Here is a 20,000-nt window from a genome sequence, read left to right as displayed (position 1 = left end):
GAGACATTGGGCAGACCTTGGCAAAAGGAGAGGAAACAGCCCCTTGTCCTCTTGGTAATTGTTGCAGTGGTGTAAAGTAACTAAGTGCATGTACTCAAGTAGGCCTACTGTACTTAAGTACACTTTTGAAGATTTTTTGTTAACTTTCTTTAGTATTTACAATTTTCAATACTTTTACTTCTACCCTATACATCTCAGAAGAAAACATTAACATATAATTACAAAACACACTAACCACCTCAGCTGTACAGTATGTATATTTTGGCCATTTGAAAATAGCAGATTTGATTTTTTTATACAGTTTGAACTGACATTCTGCACAATGAGTACTTTTACTCAAGTATATTTTGAATATGGGACTTCTACTTGTAACAGAGTATACATTGCAGTATTGATACTTTTACTTAAGTAAAACATGCAAGTACTTCTCCCATCACTGACTTTTTGTATACTCTATACTGCTTTACAGTGTAAGGAAGTGCTATACAAACTTTTTCATGTCAAGAACCCCCAAATACCAACCGGCAAATGCTGGATGACCTTGAAATAACGGGGGGGAAAAAAAAAACACAAAAAAGTCATACCGTCTCTGTCGGGTGGAAACCTCATATGTCCAAAACTGTTACTTTTCAGTATTCAGGAAAAAAATAGCAAAAGTGTCAGATCTACAAGCTGGAAACACATCGCTTCGCGCTGCGTTTCAGTGTGCGACCCAAGTGTAACTCGGTACCCAAGTGTACGCCTATGAGCCGCCTATGAGCTTGTAGATCTACTATATTTTTTCTTTTATTGTGGAAAATTTGTGCAAAATTTTGATTTTTTAACTTTGATCTGTGCTTCTGGGGGTCCCTGGAACAACATATTTTGAGATGGGGGTCCACGGCCAAATACATATCATTTTGGGTGGTCCTTGACATGGAAAGGTTGGAGCACCACTGATATAGCAACACACTGTTATGATTTAGAAAACATCTTTAGATATGTATTTGGTCGCGGACCCCCATCTCAAAACGTTTTATTTCAGGGACCCCCATGAAGCAAAGATTTGAGTTACAAATGTTCGCTTTAAAAAATATATATATTCAAAGAGTTGCACACATTTTCAAGATTTTTCAAAAAAGCAGATCTACAGATCTACTGTAGATCTGCTATTTTTGAATGGACAAATAAATCTTAAAATGACACGAATGCGTTCCCGGATTGAATGGGTTAAAGAGAGGGGAAAGAAGGTGGACGAAGAGCGAGAGAGTGTGAGGGAGAGAATACTTTTCATGTGGCGTCTCGATTTCAATCTCCTTGCTACTGAGAGGAGAGGAAAGAGAGAGGAAAGAGAGAGAGAGATTTTCATCAAAGCTTGCTTTACAACAATGAACACTTTATCTCAAGTCAAGCTAGAAAGATGAGAATTGAAATTGAAGTTAACAACACCTTTACTTGTCAATAAATAAGGACAATCTCAACATAAGCACCAGATTAAACATAGATAAAAAAGGATTTAAGTGTCTGGTAGAAACACAGACATAAAGCTCGACAACAGAAACAGAGAAGCTCATTGAATCACCACGGGAGACAGAAAATCAACAACATTATTCTTGGATGAATAGAATCTAAAGCCCACTCTGACTGCCATTTACCAATGACTTAAATATAGACGGCAGCTTCTCGCCTGAAACAGATCTTTTTCCTACATTTATAAATGGACAGCCTGTCCTACTACAAATTTCGACACCTGCCACTTCTTTGCCCCGTGCGTTAGAGCGGTGGTTCTCGAACTTTTTCATGTCAAGGTTCTCAAACATTTTAATGTCAAGGATACCCCCAAATGGATACATATTAGCCCGCGGACCCCCATTTGAAAAGATATGCCAGGGACCCCCATAAGAGAAGATTTTTTTACGGCCATAGCATTGATTCTCAACCATTTTAATTTCAAGGATCGCCAATTTGATATAAATTAGACCACGGATCCCCATTTAATGGCTTTTTAAAAAAATCTCTGGGATTTCATTAGTGTACAATCTCAGAGTTACAGACCTGTAAGTGTCCATTTGGTTCCTAACTATCAATCATTTGGCTGGGGACCCCCTGGAACCCCCTCAAGGACCCCTGGGGGTCCCTGGACCCCACCTCTAATGCACAAAATGCATTAGAGGCTCAGCTGTTCAAACGCCCTTTCCTGATCTAAAGAAAGCACACCATCATCGTAAAAACTCCAAGACTTCCAAAAGATCTCAAGCCCAACGGACCTGCCGTGCACACAATAGACTTGGGTTGGATGGATGACCTGGTCCATATCCCCTTCTTCAGCCTATTAGCCAGGACTTTAGGTAGAAGTTTATGGTCCATATGCATACCAGACACAGACCAGCCGCTAGTTCTTTATTTCTTGAAGATTGCCCGCTTTTGGCAACCGAGTCAGAAGTGCTCTCCTAGCAGCTCTGAGGCAGAAACAAGCAATTAAAGCTCTAAGTGAAGACTTCTAAAACATCTTCCCTCAGTTCAGTCCAAAAAGCCTAATAAAACTGTGCTGGGGAGTCCATCAATCCCAGGGGTCCCCCCACTAACACACCACACATAGTGCGGTGCCCTGTACACTTCCTCATTAGTCAGAGGACCCTCCGGCTCCTTCTTGGTCTCTGGCTCCATTTATGTTAACCACTTAAACCCTAGGTTGACCGGAGTCCCTCAGGGCTCTATATGTGGGTATTTTCTGTTTTCTGTTATTGTGGGGAAAGCTTTTGCTAAAGAAAAGTTCTCGGAACTCATCTAGAAAACCTCTGAACCAATCAGCGGCAAACGTGTTGTGCATGCTGCCAGCAGGCACCAGATATGGATTTCAAATCCATCAATAACAACCTTTAGTTTAGAGTTTCAAGTTCCACGATTGTTTTTTTTCGACACTTTACAATTTGTCAGACACACACACACACACACACACACACACACACACACACACACACACACACACACACACACACACACACACACACACACACACACACACACACACACACACACACACACACACACACACACACTGTTTTTTACCTCTACACCAAATCTCTTTGCCGAACATGGCTGATCTACACAAGGTGTCACAATGCAATGCTTGACATGCCCAGAATAGGGAAGCTAGGGTTCATGTGGTAACATTGTTTTATTTCCCTACAACTTAAGAAAATATGTTTTAGATGTTTGTAGTAATGTTTTATTCTACCACGTAAGCAGAAAATAGAGGATCGACAAGCTAACAATGTGTCGCAACTACTTTCAGCAAAAGCTTTCCCACAATAAAATAAAACTGACAATATGCTAGTATAGAGCCCTGAGGGACTCCAGTCAACCATATAGGGTTGAAGTGGTTAATACTCTTTGCCTCGCTGTGATCCAGCAGACAGTTATGAGACAGTGTGAGCCCTCCTCTTCCTCCTCTAGTCTCTAAGACGAAGTGCTCCTCCTGTCGCAGGAGGTCTTTGCCACATCTTGCTCCTCTCTTGGCCTGAGAGACACCATTGTTATCTATGTGTTTTCTTTAGAGAACAGGGGCTTCAAAAAACATTGTCCTCCACCACTGGCTCTTCATCAGTGTCTCTCATTCTTCTTCTGCTCTGCCAGCAAAGTTTAACACCATCTGCTCTTTCTAACTGTTGTTTTTCTTCTTCTCTTTCCAACTAACAGCGACAATTTTTTCACCATGTCAGGGTCTTCCTGTCTCTGCTGTGTCTCTTTTTTTTTCTTTTCTTAAAGATATTTTTTGGGGCTTTTTCTGCCTTTATTTGAGAGGACAGGAGGCTGACAGGAAATGGGGAGAGATATGGGGGGGGGTAACACGCAGCAAAGGCCGTCGGGATCGGGGTTCGAACCCGTGACACACTGTCAGGCTGTAATACCAGCCTATGTGGTATGCGCCCGGACCGCTATGCCAGCGGGCGCCCCTGCTGTCTTTTTGTCCTCTCACCATCTTGGTCACTCTGTCCCTGCTATAGGCCTGTCACAATTATTACATAACTGCCTGAGCACAAGCTAAGTGCAATTATTTTCCGGGCCAACTCGGGAACAATAATGCAATTGATATGTATAACGTATAACGCCACAAGCACAATTAAATGATTAACCACAATTACAGTATTTGTAAGACAATTAATTTGACAACAACAATGTCATGATGGCGACACCATTATTCCCTGTACTGTATGTCTCCTCTTGGCTTCTCCCCTGTGTTTTTTCAGCAGAGGAAACACTCTATTATAGTCTTGCGTGGCCAGACTGTTGCCTCCCACAATTTTCAAATGTTTCCGGTCATACAGTCTGGGACTCGGAAGCTCTGATCATGATTAGAATATAAACCGGATGTGAAGCCTCCTCCCCACTTCCATTTCGTCTTTACAGTCGCGCAAATTTATCCTAATATAAATACAAATCATCTAAGTGTATTTAGCTTGCTGCTTATAGCAGAAATGGAAATTAAAAAGTAAAATGTAAAGATATTTTAAAATATATTTTCGTGAACGGAAGTGCCAGTTTCCTCTCTCGGATTTCGGGAGTTGTAGTTCCAGACTCTATATAGCATTCAGAGATTGTGGAATAGTTGTCTGGCTACGCGAGACTATGTAGTACTTCTAATTTAGTCCATCTATTTCCTGTAACTAGACTTAAAAATAAAACCAGTTGACTAATCATAGTACCGTTACCGTTACCGTAGGCTCTTATTTTGAAATCCGCCGTTTTGAGAGGAAATACTTCTTCTGTTGCTGTTAAGCTACTATGACGCTTTTCATTACGTAACGAGAGATCGCGTGATTTTGGCTAAAGTTCATACTTATGATATGAAAACCATGCTCCTGTGACTTAAACAATGTACCGTTTGGAATTGTATTAGACTCTTTGAACCTCCGCAGCATTAGGTGAGTGGACTGGTTAATTTAATGCAGGCTAAAAGTGGCGCTGCGGTAAAGAGACGTCCACACAGCTGTAGCTCTGATAAAAAGTTGACTGTGCAATTATCAGATACAGAACATTTTGGTCTTTTCTATTTACTGCTATTTATTTTGTCTTGCACGACTACTAGATCTGCAACATACCTCGTTGATACAGTAGCGTTGTGCTCCGAACAGTATGCAGTCCTACACAGGATTGTTGTCAATTAAAATAAGCAGTCTGCCGTCTGGTAGTTAACGGATTCATTGCTTTTAAATGTTCCAAAAATATTGGCTCTGTTGCACTTCACTATGTATTGTGCTCTAAATCAGCACTTAAAGTTTCTGAAACACTTGCAATTGTAGCCTCCAATATAAGCTCATAAAGACCTATTTTCTATATAAAAACGAATCATCGATTTGTCGACGAGTAGCATTAAACTCCCGACTCTGATTCGACTAGATAAATACTGAGTCGGGGAGAGCCCTAGTATTACTACACAACAACACCTGTCTCCATCACTTTACTCACTTTTCCAACACTATAAACAAAGATCACCCCCCCAGCACTGCTCGTCCGAGCAGCAGATTTAAAGCTGCAGTGATCCACAGCTTCTCCCACTGCGCTCCTCCACGGAACAAGGTCAAAACAGGCGCAATATCAATAACACGCCAACCAGCACCCGCTTTCTGGCCGCAACCAAACAAAACAACCCCCCCCGAAAACACACACCGCTGTACACTAAACTAAATTGAATACATAAGCCGGCATGCTGCTCACTCAAACCCCTTCAACTGGCCCAGAAAGCCACGGCACGCCAGTTGTTCAACCTCCCAAAAGGGACGTGTTGCACCCTTCTGCATTCAGAGTTTGGTCAGAATCCTTGAGATGCAGCGTCTCGTTTGAGAGGGGGTCATATATAAATAAAACATTACATACAAATACAAATACACAACACACGCGCACACACACACACGCACACGCATGTACAAATACAGTTAGCTTGCTCACCCTCTCCCACCCACACCCCCACCCTCAACACATTTTCAACCTATTTTTTTTTTTAATTCAGTACAATGACCTGAATCAAAGTCAGAAATCTACATAAGTGCAAGTCCTGAAACGGCCATGAGAGGCAACAGATCTGAGAGAAAAGAGGAGGATTGTACCAGCTTTGTAGCGTCCAACTTCAGGGGGAAAAAAATCCCTTCATTGGCTTCCAGTTTCTGCCCTCATCCAATGCAAAACACTGGTGATGGCCTACGAGGCAATCCATTTTCTGCTGCACTCTGAAAACTCACCTCTTCATACTCCACCTCGCCTCCTAACACTGCTCATTCCCAGTGGTGTAAAGTAACTAAGTACATTTACTCAAGTACTGTACTTAAGTACAATTTTGAGGTACTTTTACTTAACTGGAGTATTTCTGCGACGCGTTGTGAGCTTGTAGATCAAGTATTTAATTATTTTTTTTTACTTTTATTTTTGGTACTTTAAGTATATTTTGTTGCCAATACTTCTGTATTTTTTACTCAAGTAACATTTTGATCACAGGCCTTTTACTTGTAACAGAGTATTTCTACTTTTACTTAAGTAAAATATCTGAGTACTTCTTCCACCACCGCTGAAAACACACCTCTTCATACTCCACCTCACCTCCTAACACCGCCTTCTATCAACCCTGATTGTGAACATAATATGCCAATGCCAGCGTGCCTACGCTGATCTGTTTTTATTATCCTATTAGTATAAAACTCTTTTACTGCTCTGTTTTTTCTCTCTTTCTTTTTCTTTTTCATCCCCATTATTATTACCTATGCTGCTGCATTGGAGGAAGCTGAACAAAAGGAGGTTTAGTTCTTATGTACCTGTGCACATGATGTAACAATAAAGTACAACCATGAACCTCAACCCAACCCAAAACTGACTGATTTCAGGAGTCAAATAAAAAAGCAAAAAAAAAAGCTTAAAACGTGTCGCTTCCCGCTGCGTTTGGAGCTTGCAGATCTGCTACTTTTGATACTTTTGTGGGACGCTGTAGTATGATCAAGTAGGGCGTTCATTAACGGAAAAACACAACAAGTTAGAATGTGGAGATAAGAGGTTTCCTTGTATGTCCAAAACCGTTCTTTTTTTATTATTATTTTAAAAACGGTTAAAATAGTGAAAATAGCCGATCTACAAGCTCACAACTGTGAGGTACGGTGACGAAAATAAAAACATAAGAAGTTGAAATATGGAGACATGAGGTTTCTGCCCAAAAGCAACGCTATATGCTGATGTGTCTTGTTCACACGTCACGTCACGTCACGTCACGTCACGTCACGTCACGTCACGTCACGTCAACAAGTACTAATTTTTTTTACTTAAGTAAAAGAATCAATACTGCAATATAGAAATACTCTGTTACAAGTAAAACTCGGGAATTCAAAATTTACTTGAGTAAAAGTACAAATATTTACTTAAAGTACCGAAAGTAAAAGTACTCATTATGCAGAATGTCCCATTTCACAAGTTCAAAATGTATTAAAATCTTTTGAAAATAGCAGATCTACAAGCTCTATTTAGCTCTATATAGCAGATCGGCTATTTTCAAATGGGCAATATATATAGGGCTGAAGTGGTTAATGTTTGTTTTGTAATAATAATCTAAATCGGCAAAGTAACTACTAACTAAAGCTGTCAAATAATTGTAGTGGAGTAAAAGTACAATATTTTCCTCTGAGATGTAGTGGAGTAGAAGTAAAAGTATTTCAGTATTTCCAAAGAAATACTGTAGAAAGTAAAAAATACCTAAACAATGTACTTAAGTACAGTACTTGAGTAAATGCACTTTGTTAATTTACACCACTGTGTTGTTAATGTGGTGTTTTTATGTGTGGGGACTACGGATGGAAATGAGCTTCTAGCTAAATCCGGCATGTTTACGTGAGATCATGTTCAGTTGATTGAATTCACGTTCATGTATTGAATGCTCATTAACGTGCATTGTCTCGTCTAAATAAACAATTAAAATAAAGTAAAGTAAAATGTCATGTGTCATGTTATGTTCTGCTCAGTATGTTATTTGCAAAGCATGTCGTTTAGACAGTTGCTAAAGGCTTGATGTTTACCTGCCATCCTGCTTATTACTTATTTTCTTGGCACTCTATTTATGGCACCAGTTACCGTGCAGTTTGTTGACTATGGTTCATGCCATGTACTGATATTGTGCCTTGTAATTCGCTCTGGATACGAACATCTGCTAAATGCCATAATTGTAAATTGATAAGAAAAAAACTGTTGGAGAAAATCACTTGCTCCGCAAAGACAGCAAACAATCACTCCCACATCGGCTCAGAGACAGCGAGAGAAAAACGTCCACTTGTCCAAATATGCAATTATGAATGTGACAATGATCATAATCAGCATGATTACAGCTGATTACATCCTTTCAACTGAAGTAAATTACACACACACACACATCAAACAACTACCAACACACACAGACACATGGACGGACACATGTGTACACACGCACGTACGCGCACGCACACACACACACACACACACACACACACACACACACACACACACACACACACACACACACACACACACACACACACACACACACACACACACACACACACACACACACACACACACACACACACACACACAATAATACATTATAGCACATGAATATCAAAATAAGAGTAAGACTAAGGGCTCAGGGGTCTTCAACGTTTTTCAGGCCAAGAACGCCTTTAGCTCAGAGAGAGAGACGAAGCAGGGACCCCCACTAATACTGTATACAATGAGAGAGAGACCCAAAGAGATGAAGGGAAACGGGCAGACAGACAGACAGACAGACAGACAGACAGACAGACAGACAGACAGACAGACAGACAGACAGACAGACAGACAAAGGGAGAGTGCTATGTACAGGCCTACAGGTAGGATGTAAAGTAAAAGACAGGTGAGGGGGAAGGGTGGATGAAAAAAATGGATTACCAAAGCATGGAGGAGATGAAAGAGAGGTGTGTGTGTGTGTGTGTGTGTGTGTGTGTGTGTGTGTGTGTGTGTGTGTGTGTGTGTGTGTGTGTGTGTGTGTGTGTGTGTGTGTGTGTGTGTGTTTGTGTGCGCGCGCGTGCGTGCGTGCGTGCGTACGTGCGTGCAAGCGTGCAAGCGTGTGCGCAACGCAAACAGCAGCACAGATAAGACTGTGTCTTACATCTTGGTTATCTACCTGCCGATCGGGGCCTCAGGCCAGCCGACATCCACAACCACACTCAACACTGTGGCACAACAAATGAACTGTCTCTGTAAAGCATGTTCCTCTGCCGTCCACCGTCCACCCCACCCCCCCAACCAACCCACCCAACTCACTGTGTCACACAGCTATAAGTACATTTACTCATACTGCTGCTATTGAACAAACATGCTATGGCAATGATTACAGTCAGAATATAGAGCTTTAAACTATACTATATGTATATCGTTGCTGTCGGGCAGAGACCTCTTATCTCCATATTCTAACTTTTTTCGTAAATTAACGCCCTACTTGATCATACTACAGCGTCACACAAAAGCATTTCATCTTGTAGATCTGCTACTTTTGATGCTAGTGAATTCGAATCGTGAAAAGTAACAGTTTTGGAGATATGGTTTACACCCAACAGAGTCGATAGAGAGCTTTAAACTTTTCACAAAAAAATATCACTTACTCTACCTTTAAAGTCTGGTTCAACTTCAGACCAAAGATTTTCGACATGATGAACCCGTTTGAAGCTCAATTATATATACTACAGTGTTGTGCACCGAAAATAGCCGATCTACAAGCTCACAACAGTGCGAGGCATTGTAACTTTTATGCCCTACCCAGGTTCAAATGCCCTGCCCGGAATTTGAACCTGATGGGTCTCCCTCACACCAAAGATACCAAAGTTCTACCACTAATCCTAGAGGCAAACCCCTCCAGGGGTTTAAATGTCTCAATAGAAGAGCAAGGAGACCACCTCCAACCACTGCAGATGTACTGGTTATAATTGCATTAACATACTCTATCATAGTTTGTCTCAGATAGCATTTCATTCATTACAATAAGTTCCGGATTGCCGGCTGTATAATGATTAGTCATTAAATGATTAATGAAAGCCACCGTTGTTTCCTGTCAAACTCTTTTTTCCCCACAGAAGCACTAAACCAAACAGAGAGGAGTGACACACTCCCTGGAGACTGAGAATGATCAGGCAAAACTTAACACAATATCATCTGTCATTATTACAGTCAGCGTGTATAGAAACCCTGTCATTATTACAGTCAGAGTGTACCAGAAACCCTGTCGCTGTCGAGTGGAAACCTTGCATGTCCCAGTGGTGGAAAAAGTACCTGCATGTTTTACTTAAAGTAAAAGTATCAATACTGCAATGTATAATTACTCTGTTACAAGTAAAAGTCCGGAATTCAAAATGTACTTGAGTAAAAGTACACAGGTTTTGGCATCAAAATGAACTTGAAGTAAAAGTACTTATTATGCAGAATGTCCCATTTCACAAGTTTTCAAATGTATAAAAATATTTTAGAAATAGCAGATCTACAAGCTCACAAAGAGTCGCATCGGGACGCATTGTGAGCTTGTAGATCGGCTATTTTCAAATGGCCGATAGGGCTGAAGTGGTAAATGTATATTTTGTAATAATAATCAAAATCTACAAAGTAACTAAAGTTTTCAAATAATTGTAGTGGAGTAAAAAGTACATTTGCCTCTGAAATGTAGTGGAGTAGAAGTAGAAGTAAAAGTATTTTAGAAATTTCAGAAATTAAGAAAATAGCTGATCTACAAGCTCACAATGATTAATGATTATTTTCACTACCTTTGCTCGACACCCTTGTGTAACGAAGCGGGGCATTAAGTGATGAAAAAATCATGAAAAGTTGAAATATGGAGATATGAGTTTCTGCCCGACAGTGAGGATATGCTTTGGGGTCACTGGTGCACAACACCTCATTAATTCACTTATATTAATGTAAGCTCCTGTTGACAAGTGCATTCATTAATTACTCTGTGTGTTGCTTGACCTATAACGTCAACTTAAATGAACTGCTACATCAATGTATCATAATGATGGGATCACAAATGTACAAGGAAAAGGGCAAAAATGCTTAATTGCACCGATCTCTAACTGCTGAAATAAGGTCTGTGTGCGCGTGCGCGTGCGCATGCGTGTGCATGCGTGTGCGTGTGCGTGCGTGCATGCGTGCGTGCGTGTGTGCGTGTATGGGGCGCATTCTTACAAATTCACTTTGAATCGCAGAGCAATCCCTCTGGCTTATGGGACCTACACCTAGCCAGTCGCAGACATGCAAGTTATAGCCGGTACAAGCCGACATTAGATTGACACCAAAATATACATTTATAATGGCACAACATATACCACAACATAACCAAATCATGACAGTACTGTATAATATATCCACATACATTCAACTCAGTCTGAGCTGTCTATATAGCCCCTTTACACCGACACTGACAGACTAAGAAGAAAGGAGGTTCCACTGTACATCAGCTACAGCAGTGTTTCGCAAACTTTTTTAGCTCAAGACCCAAAACAGAAATTAGATGTTTGCTCGGGACCCAAAGTAGTGAAAATAGCAGATCTACAAGCTCATAACGCGTCACTTCCCGCCGCATTGTGAGCTTATAGATCTGCTGTTTTCACTACTTCTAACTTCTAATAAAACATATTTATTTATAATAGGAATAAAAAAGGGGATATTTACTCACAACCTATAAAAATTGGTCCGCGACCCAGACATGGGTCCCGACCCATTGTTTGGGAAACAGTGAGCTACAGTATTGCTTGGGCAGGTTCGGTGTGCCATAGTCTGCCACAGCAACGAGACACATCAGCAGCAACAGGTGAGAAAGAATTCACTGGTGCAGCTCGAACGGTTCAATGCATTTTGTATTAGGTGCAAGTACAAAAAGACTAACGTTTCAATGTCTAATACATCTTCATAGACTCTGATGAAGATGTACTGAACACTGAAAGTTAGTGCTTTTGTCCGTTGCACTGTCCGAGCTGCTTCAGTGAATTCTTTCTTACCCGTTACTAATATTGACTAATACATAATGGAATAGAGTTGCTGAACAAGCATGTTTGATTTGAAAAGTTTTGGGTGTTTAAAGTACATGTACAGATGTAACTTCATACATCACTATTATTATTTGGATATGCCTCCTGGTGGAGATCTGCACTCTACTGGGCACACCTTTAGTTTTGTTGTTGCTATTGTTTATATTTGTATGAAATGCACAAGATTGTAAAGTTAGGCTATATTTCATACACCAAAGTGCTAAATAAGGACAATTTGATGCTCATCTTTTATTTTTTACTTACCGCCTTTTATGCCTGTTGGCATATAGAGCAGTAATATCTTATAGTTTATCCTCTTTTTAATACATTCTGTAATTAGCCACAACACTCCAATAGCAGCGTTTAAAATCTGCTTTGTTGACAGTGATTTGCACACTTACATACACGAGCAAAAACACAAAATAAACAGAAACAGCATTTTCACACCTTCATCGTTAAATGAACACTCTGGGTGTTAGTGTGCAATATCCTCAAGCAACGCCATGTGTCCCAATAACACCTGTTAGTGGGAGGAGAACAACGGTATAGAGACATAATCTCTCTCTCTCTCTCTCTCTCTCTCTCTCTCTCTCTCTCTCTCTCTCTCTCTCTCTCTCTCTACCAGAGAAAGCCAGAGAGCAAGAGAGAGGCTAGAAATGAAAGAGAGAAATAATATAAATAGAAGAAGAAAGAGAATGTATGCCAAGACTTTACAGAGACTGAATGAGAGTCAGAGAGAGAGAGAGAGAGAGAGAGAATTTCATGCTTGTCCAGTAGAATTATTAAGTGTCCCGTCAATGGCCGACTCCCTACCGCCTTCAAAAGCTGTTCCATACTGCACACAGATAAGGCCTGGAGGTGTGTGTGTGTGTGTGTGTGTGTGTGTGTGTGTGTGTGTGTGTGTGTGTGTGTGTGTGTGTGTGTGTGTGTGTGTGTGTGTGTGTTTTAACTCATGGCTGACAAATAAGTTTGTGTGGGCAACTCGCAGAGAGATGCATTGTGGGAAAGGAGCGCCTCTTCTATTGAGCTTATCCATGCATGTCCTCTGTGTGTGTGTGTGTGTGTGTGTGTGTGTGTGTGTGTGTGTGTGTGTTGTGTGTGTAAGAGAGAGAGAGAGAGAGAGATGCATGTGTCTCTTTGTGTGGTAGTTCTGTCTGTTACACACACAGTATACACACACACACACTCGTGCACACGGGCTGTTCGATTTTGCCTAAAATAAAATCCACAATTGTTTCTCAGAAAACGATCTGCAAGCTCACAACGTGGCGCGGATGCGACACGTTGTGAGCTTGCAGATCAGCTATTCTCAGCATGCAATACGTCGTACGACAAAGTATAAGTCAGGCTTTACTTGGGAGATGTGTTTTGTTGGATGAGGCGATGCACACACAGCGCTCCCCGACGCTAAATAAACAGTTAATGTAAGGGACAGTAGGTCTGGAACACGGTATTAATAAGCTATGCGCTTTTTTCCGGTGGCATGTTATGTTTAATCAAACTACAACAAGTTTACCTCAGCGTTTGGGACATGTTCTGTGTTTTCATGTATCAGTGCGAGTGAGCACACATCATAGAGTTGTGCGGGTGCGCGCATCAGAGGAAAGCGCACATCAGAGAGAGATTACATTCATTTGATGTCGGACTCTGGCTTATTATATTGCAGAACCTTGTCGGGCTTAAGCAGGACCGGGCTGGACTTTTGGCCCCGTGCAAGGTAACGAGATCTGTACCCTAATTACCCTAATTAAAGTGAAATTAGATTTTCATTTAATTAACATCGTCCAAACAAAAAAATCAGATTTCGATTCAAAATCGATGAATCGCCCAGCCCACACACACACACACACACACACATGCATGGATAAACTCCACGAGAGACTCTTCCTCTGTCCCAGAATCCACATCTCTTTGAGAACCCACACACACACACACACACACACACACACACACACACACACACACACACACACACACAAACCAATATCTATTCTAGTGAGTTTCTCTTCATCGCCCAAATGAGCCAATTCCTCATGTTGGGGGGGGGGGGGGGGGTATCACTCAGAACATGGTCTCTCTCTAGCCCTTTCTCTTTTGTTCTTAACCTGACCTTTCCTCAACTACAAACTCCAGGGACCACTCATCCAACAAAGCCGGGCCCCTGGCCACAAACCTCTCTAGGGCCCGTTATTGTACTCTCTAAATAGACTCCTGGCTCCTCTAAGGTACTTTGGCTGTAATCATAGCGGCCATTTTGTTTGACATTCTGAGCTCCAGGGACACCCTCTAGCTTTGCCTTTTCTTGCTGCGTAGACATTTTTTAAATATATATATTTACAAAAGAGTAAAAGGACATTAGAGAGAGATTAGAACTGCTGCAAACTCTTCTACATCACAATTACCATGAACGCAGATTTGAGGGGGAAAATAGTCTCTCGGGTGTGTTGCAGAGCACAACGGTGTCAAATGCAGGCTATAACTCTGTTTCGTTGTATCTAGACTGTACTTTCCAATTGATGACTGCGTATCGCAGAACATGACTCATTACAGAATTGGGTCTTTGTAAAAAGGCTTAGATCAGCTGTTGCGGGAGTTCGAATGGTGGCAGGCCGAACGAGTGGTAGCTAGTGTTTTAGTCAGTTTTAATGCTCGTAGAATGAAGCCATGTGTCATATTGTCACTGTGAGGTGGAAACATTGTATGTCCAAAATTGTTACTTTTCAGGAAAAATACAACCTGTGTTCCGATGGATCCTAACCCTTTTTTTCGTAAATTGGAACACATGCAAGTGTCACTTTCCCACAACACAGTAGGGAGTGAACATGAGTCCCAGCCTGAAGTTTGATGTAAATTCAAAGACAGTGTATGTGAGCATACTGTATTTATTTACCCTCAGTTAAAGTTACTTGATTCCACTTTACCACCTATAAATGATTTGATAGATATTAATGTGTACTGTTACTGTGACAGCTTTGTCGTCTACATGTGGTCAAATTGCTCAAGGCAATGTATGCTGTTTTATAGTTAATATTTTATTTGCAGCTATGGCTATCAATGCTATGTAATACAGCAGGTGGGAATGTTGTTTTGTTTCAATGAATGTACCCAGTATGTGTTACTGGATTCAAACCGACACAACATGTTTGATAGCTTATACTTTGTTGCACAAAGTATAACAAAAATGCAAAAGATATTGAAAATAGCCAATCTACAAGCTGTGCTGTCAGCTTGTACATTGGCTATTTTCACTATAATGCCATGCTGAATTTGGGATTTACTAATTAATTATTTTTATTAAATTGTATTTTCGTTTTTCGTGTATAATCGTTTCAGTCGATTAGTTTGATAAACTGTTGCACCACTACACCAGCGTTAAGCATCAGCGACATCTCTGACACTGGACAGCTGATCTTTAAAAGGGACATTTGCAGGTCTAAGATGGACAATGTACTGCATCAGGTAGACAGGTGGCAGTGTGACTTTCTAGCTCTCTTAATGGCCCTCGCTCTAAGGTCATTCACACTTTTAACTGGCTAATGCAATCCCCTTGGCTAATGTCCACCTCATCCCTTGGAGCGCTCACACACTCAATACACACCCACACCCCAGCTGGCACAGGACGTCAATATGACGTTAGAACAACGTTGAACTCCAACGTTGGATGACTGTTGTGGGGTAGTTGAAAATTAAAGTTTGTTAGACGTCATTACCCAACGTTGGTTTGACGTCAACCTCTGACGTTATTTAGACCTTGGATTTTGGTTGGACTCCAACGTTGAATCCTAACATTAATTCAATGTCTAACTAACATCAGAGTTTGACGTCAAACCAACGTTGGGTTATGACGTCAATCAAACTTTCATTTTCAACTACCCCACAACAGTCATCCAACGTTAGAGGCCAACATTAATTCAATGTCTAAATAACATCAGAGTTTAACGTCGAACCAACGTTGGGTTATGACGTCAATCAAACTTTCATTTTCAACTACCCCACAACAGTCATCCAACGTTAGAGGCCAACATTAACTCAATGTCTAACTAACATCAGAGTTTGACGTCAAACCAACGTTGGGTTATGATGTCAATCAAACTTTCATTTTCAACTACCCCACAACAGTCATCCAACGTTAGAGGCCAACATTAATTCAATGTCTAACTAACATCAGAGTTTGACGTCAAACCAACATTGGGTTATGACGTCAATCAAACTTTCATTTTCAACTAACCCACAACAGTCATCCAACGTTAGAGGCCAACATTAATTCAATGTCTAACTAACATCAGAGTTTGTCGTCAAACCAACGTCTGGTTTTGACGTCAATCAAACTTTCATTTTCAACTAAAATACAACTTGTATCCAACGTTAGAGGCCAACATTAATTCAATGTCTAACTAACATCAGAGTTTGATGTCAAACCAACGTTGGGTTATGACGTCAGTCAAACTTTCATTTTCAACTAACCCACAACCGTCATCCAACGTTAGAGGCCAACATTAATTCAATGTCTAACTAACATCAGAGTTTGACTTCAAACCAACGTCTGGTTTTGACGTCAATCAAACTTTCATTTTCAACTACCCCACAACCGTCATCCAACGTTAGAGGCCAACATTAACTCAATGTCTAACTAACATCAGAGTTTGACGTCAAACCAACGTCTGGTTTTGACGTCAATCAAACTTTCATTTTCAACTAAAATACAACTTGTATCCAACGTTAGATCACAGCGTTAATTCAATGTCTAAGTAACATCAGAGTTTGACATCAAACCAACGTTGGGTTATGACGCCAATCAGATTTTCATTTTCAACTAAAATACAACTTGTATCCAACGTTAGATCCCAACTTAAATTCAATGTCTAAATAACATCAGAGTTTGACGTCAAACCAACATTAGGTTATGACGTCAATCAGATTTTCATTTTCAACTAAAATACAACTTGTATCCAACGTTAGATCACAGCGTTAATTCAATGTCTAAGTAACATCAGAGTTTGACATCAAACCAACGTTGGGTTATGACGCCAATCAGATTTTCATTTTCAACTAAAATACAACTTGTATCCAACGTTAGATCCCAACTTAAATTCAATGTCTAAATAACATCAGAGTTTGACGTCGAACCAACGTTGGGTTATGACGTCAATCAAACTTTCATTTTCAACTAACCCACAACCGTCATCCAACGTTAGAGGCCAACATTAATTCAATGTCTAACTAACATCAGAGTTTGACGTCAAACCAACGTCTGGTTTTGACGTCAATCAAACTTTCATTTTCAACTAAAATACAACTTGTATCCAACGTTAGATCACAGCGTTAATTCAATGTCTAAGTAACATCAGAGTTTGACATCAAACCAACGTTGGGTTATGACGCCAATCAGATTTTCATTTTCAACTAAAATACAACTTGTATCCAACGTTAGATCCCAACTTAAATTCAATGTCTAAATAACATCAGAGTTTGACATCAAACAAATATTGGGTTATGACATCAATCAGATTTCCATTTTCAACTAAAATACAACTTGTATCCAACGTTGGGCTCCAACGTTGGATACAAGTTGCAGAAAATTTAAATCGGGTTGACGTCATAGTACAACATTGGCTGAACGTCAACTCTAACGTTAAGAGTACAATCAAAATATGACATATTTCTAACGTTGGAATCACGTTGTATTTTAGTTGAGAATAAAATGTCAATCCAACATTAGTTTTAACAAATGTGAAAATAATAAGGGTAATAATAATAATAATAATATTAATGGATTTTATTTATAACGCACTTTACATTTACAAGAAATCTCAAAGTGCTTACATAAGGCAAATGCATAAAATCAAACATCTCACAAGAAACTGAAACAAAACAATTAAAACTGGGGGCATAAAGCCTAGAGGTAAAACCAGCTAAAACAATGCTTTGCTAAAAAGGTAGGTCTTTAATCCTCTCTTAAAGCAGTCGACCGACTGTGGTGCTCTCAAGTGGACAGGGAGGGCGTTCCACAGTTCGGGGGGCGACCGAGCAGAAAGCCCGGTCGCCCATGGTGTGTAGATTGGCCTTGCGGATGTTGAGGAGGTTGGTGTTTGAAGAGCGGAGGTTGCGGGTCGAGGGTTGTAGGGAGACTAGGTCCTTGAGGTATGAGGGAGCGTTGCCATGGATGCACTGATGTGTCAACAGGGATATTTTGTATTGGGTCCGGAAAGCAACGGGAAGCCAGTGGAGTGAACGGAGGATGGGTGTGATGTGCTCATGTTTGCGCACTCTCATCAGGACCCTAGCAGCGCTGTTCTGAATATACTGGAGCCTTTGAAGGCTCTTGCTAGGGATCCCGATGAGAAGTGCGTTGCAATAGTCCAACCTGGAGGAGACAAAGGCGTGGACGAGCTTTTCTGAATCTGCTAGCGTGAGTGTGGGACGGAGTTTTGAAATGTTTCTGAGCTGAAAGAAGGATGTTTTGCATTGGTATTTGACGTGAGCCTCAAAGTTAAGGTGAGGGTCTATTTTTACTCCCGGGTTTGTGACAACTGGTGAGAGGGGGAGGTCCTGTCCGGAGAAGGTGATGCTGGTTATGGGGGATGTTTTTATCTGGTGTGGGGTGCCTATAAGAATTACTTCGGTTTTGGAACTGTTTAGCTGCAGAAAGTTGTTACTCATCCACGCCTTCATCTCCTCCAGGCAGGTAGTGAGAATGGATAAGGGCGGTAGTGATGATGAGGATGATGATTGCTTGGTTTTTATGTACAGTTGTGTGTCATCAGCATTGAAGATTGCATTCTTCTTTAGTTCCCCTAAAGATAAATGACAGAAATAAGCTATTTTAATAACTCTAGCTTGATTTTTACATTATGAAACATCTTTATTGACTGACAGATATCTGTTCAAAAGTTTGGAATCAGTGAGAAATTATGCTTTTGAAATGATAGTTTGCAGATATGAGTTCTGTCTCTGAATGGCCATCACAATTGCTTGATCTAAATCCTATGTTGGATACAGCTATACCGTAAGGTTCATGAGAAGTTTTATACAAACCAGTCTCAAAGTACGGCAAATTCTACTGAAAATATGGGGTGAGATTTGACCTGGATATCTAGAGAATATGACATGTAGAATGCCTAAGGTCTTTAAAGATATTGCTGCACTTGGTGGATTATTTAGTAAACAGAAATGTTGAAGAAGTTATTACTATAATTATTATCATCAATGTCTTGGCTGTAGGCCTACTTACTTAATTTTCACAGTGATTCCAAACTCTTGAACTTAGGCATAACTGCCAACGTATATAAAAATAAACATTTTGTAGCACTCCTTGTAAAATTTAAATTAGAAAGATAATGGAAAAGGTCAAGGAAAAGTTACATCGGGCAATTAAAATGTTTAACTTACCATATGCAACGTCAAAAAGACACAGGCCCCGGGGACTTATTCTTGCCATGATGTCAACAGAGGTTGTACTGGAGTGTCAATTCATGTGACATGAGGAACGGCATCATTCTTCTGGGTGCATCATCCAATGAATTACCTCCTGTGTCTCCAACCATGACAACCTGAGAGTATGGTAAAAGTCACAGGAAGGAAAATGCCATATTAAGTGAACAGCTAAGATATTATTCTATCTTTACACCTCTTTAAGGTCTTTAAACACCAGGGACATGACGAATAAATTATACAAATACTTCTTTAGAATATATTGATGCTATCGCATCAAAACTATTCATATACTGTAGATGATGCCTCATTTTTATAGCCGTTTGCCTGATGCCTTTAGTAGCGGTGAAAAATCAAACTTGTTTTAAATCAAAATGATGTTGCTTTATTGTGAAATAATAGTGAAGTTCAGTGTGGAGGTACTCACCCGATGTATTCTACTTGAGAGGACCTTCCACCTCTTGATGTCTCCCATCTAGCATGAAAATAAGAAATACACAACACATTATGAATGAAAAATATACTTGACGC

General features: G+C 40.4%; 1 long non-coding RNA gene across 1 annotated transcript; it reads right to left on the bottom strand.

The window, feature by feature from the left end:
* Positions 1–18,804: 18,804 nt before the first annotated feature.
* LOC308081585 lies at positions 18,805–19,960 on the bottom strand. The gene is made up of 3 exons (XR_013932873.1): positions 19,897–19,960; positions 19,428–19,588; positions 18,805–18,832 (listed from the first exon to the last, which is right to left on the bottom strand). It is a non-coding gene; the product is annotated as an uncharacterized lncRNA (long non-coding RNA).
* Positions 19,961–20,000: the final 40 nt, after the last annotated feature.

This window comes from Gymnoscopelus braueri (genome assembly GCF_963280865.1).
Source record: "Gymnoscopelus braueri genome assembly, contig: SCAFFOLD_274, whole genome shotgun sequence".
In the NCBI taxonomy this organism is placed as follows: Eukaryota; Metazoa; Chordata; class Actinopteri; order Myctophiformes; family Myctophidae; genus Gymnoscopelus; species Gymnoscopelus braueri.
Note: the sequence above shows the minus strand (reverse complement) of the source record. Positions and strands in the feature narration are given on the sequence as shown.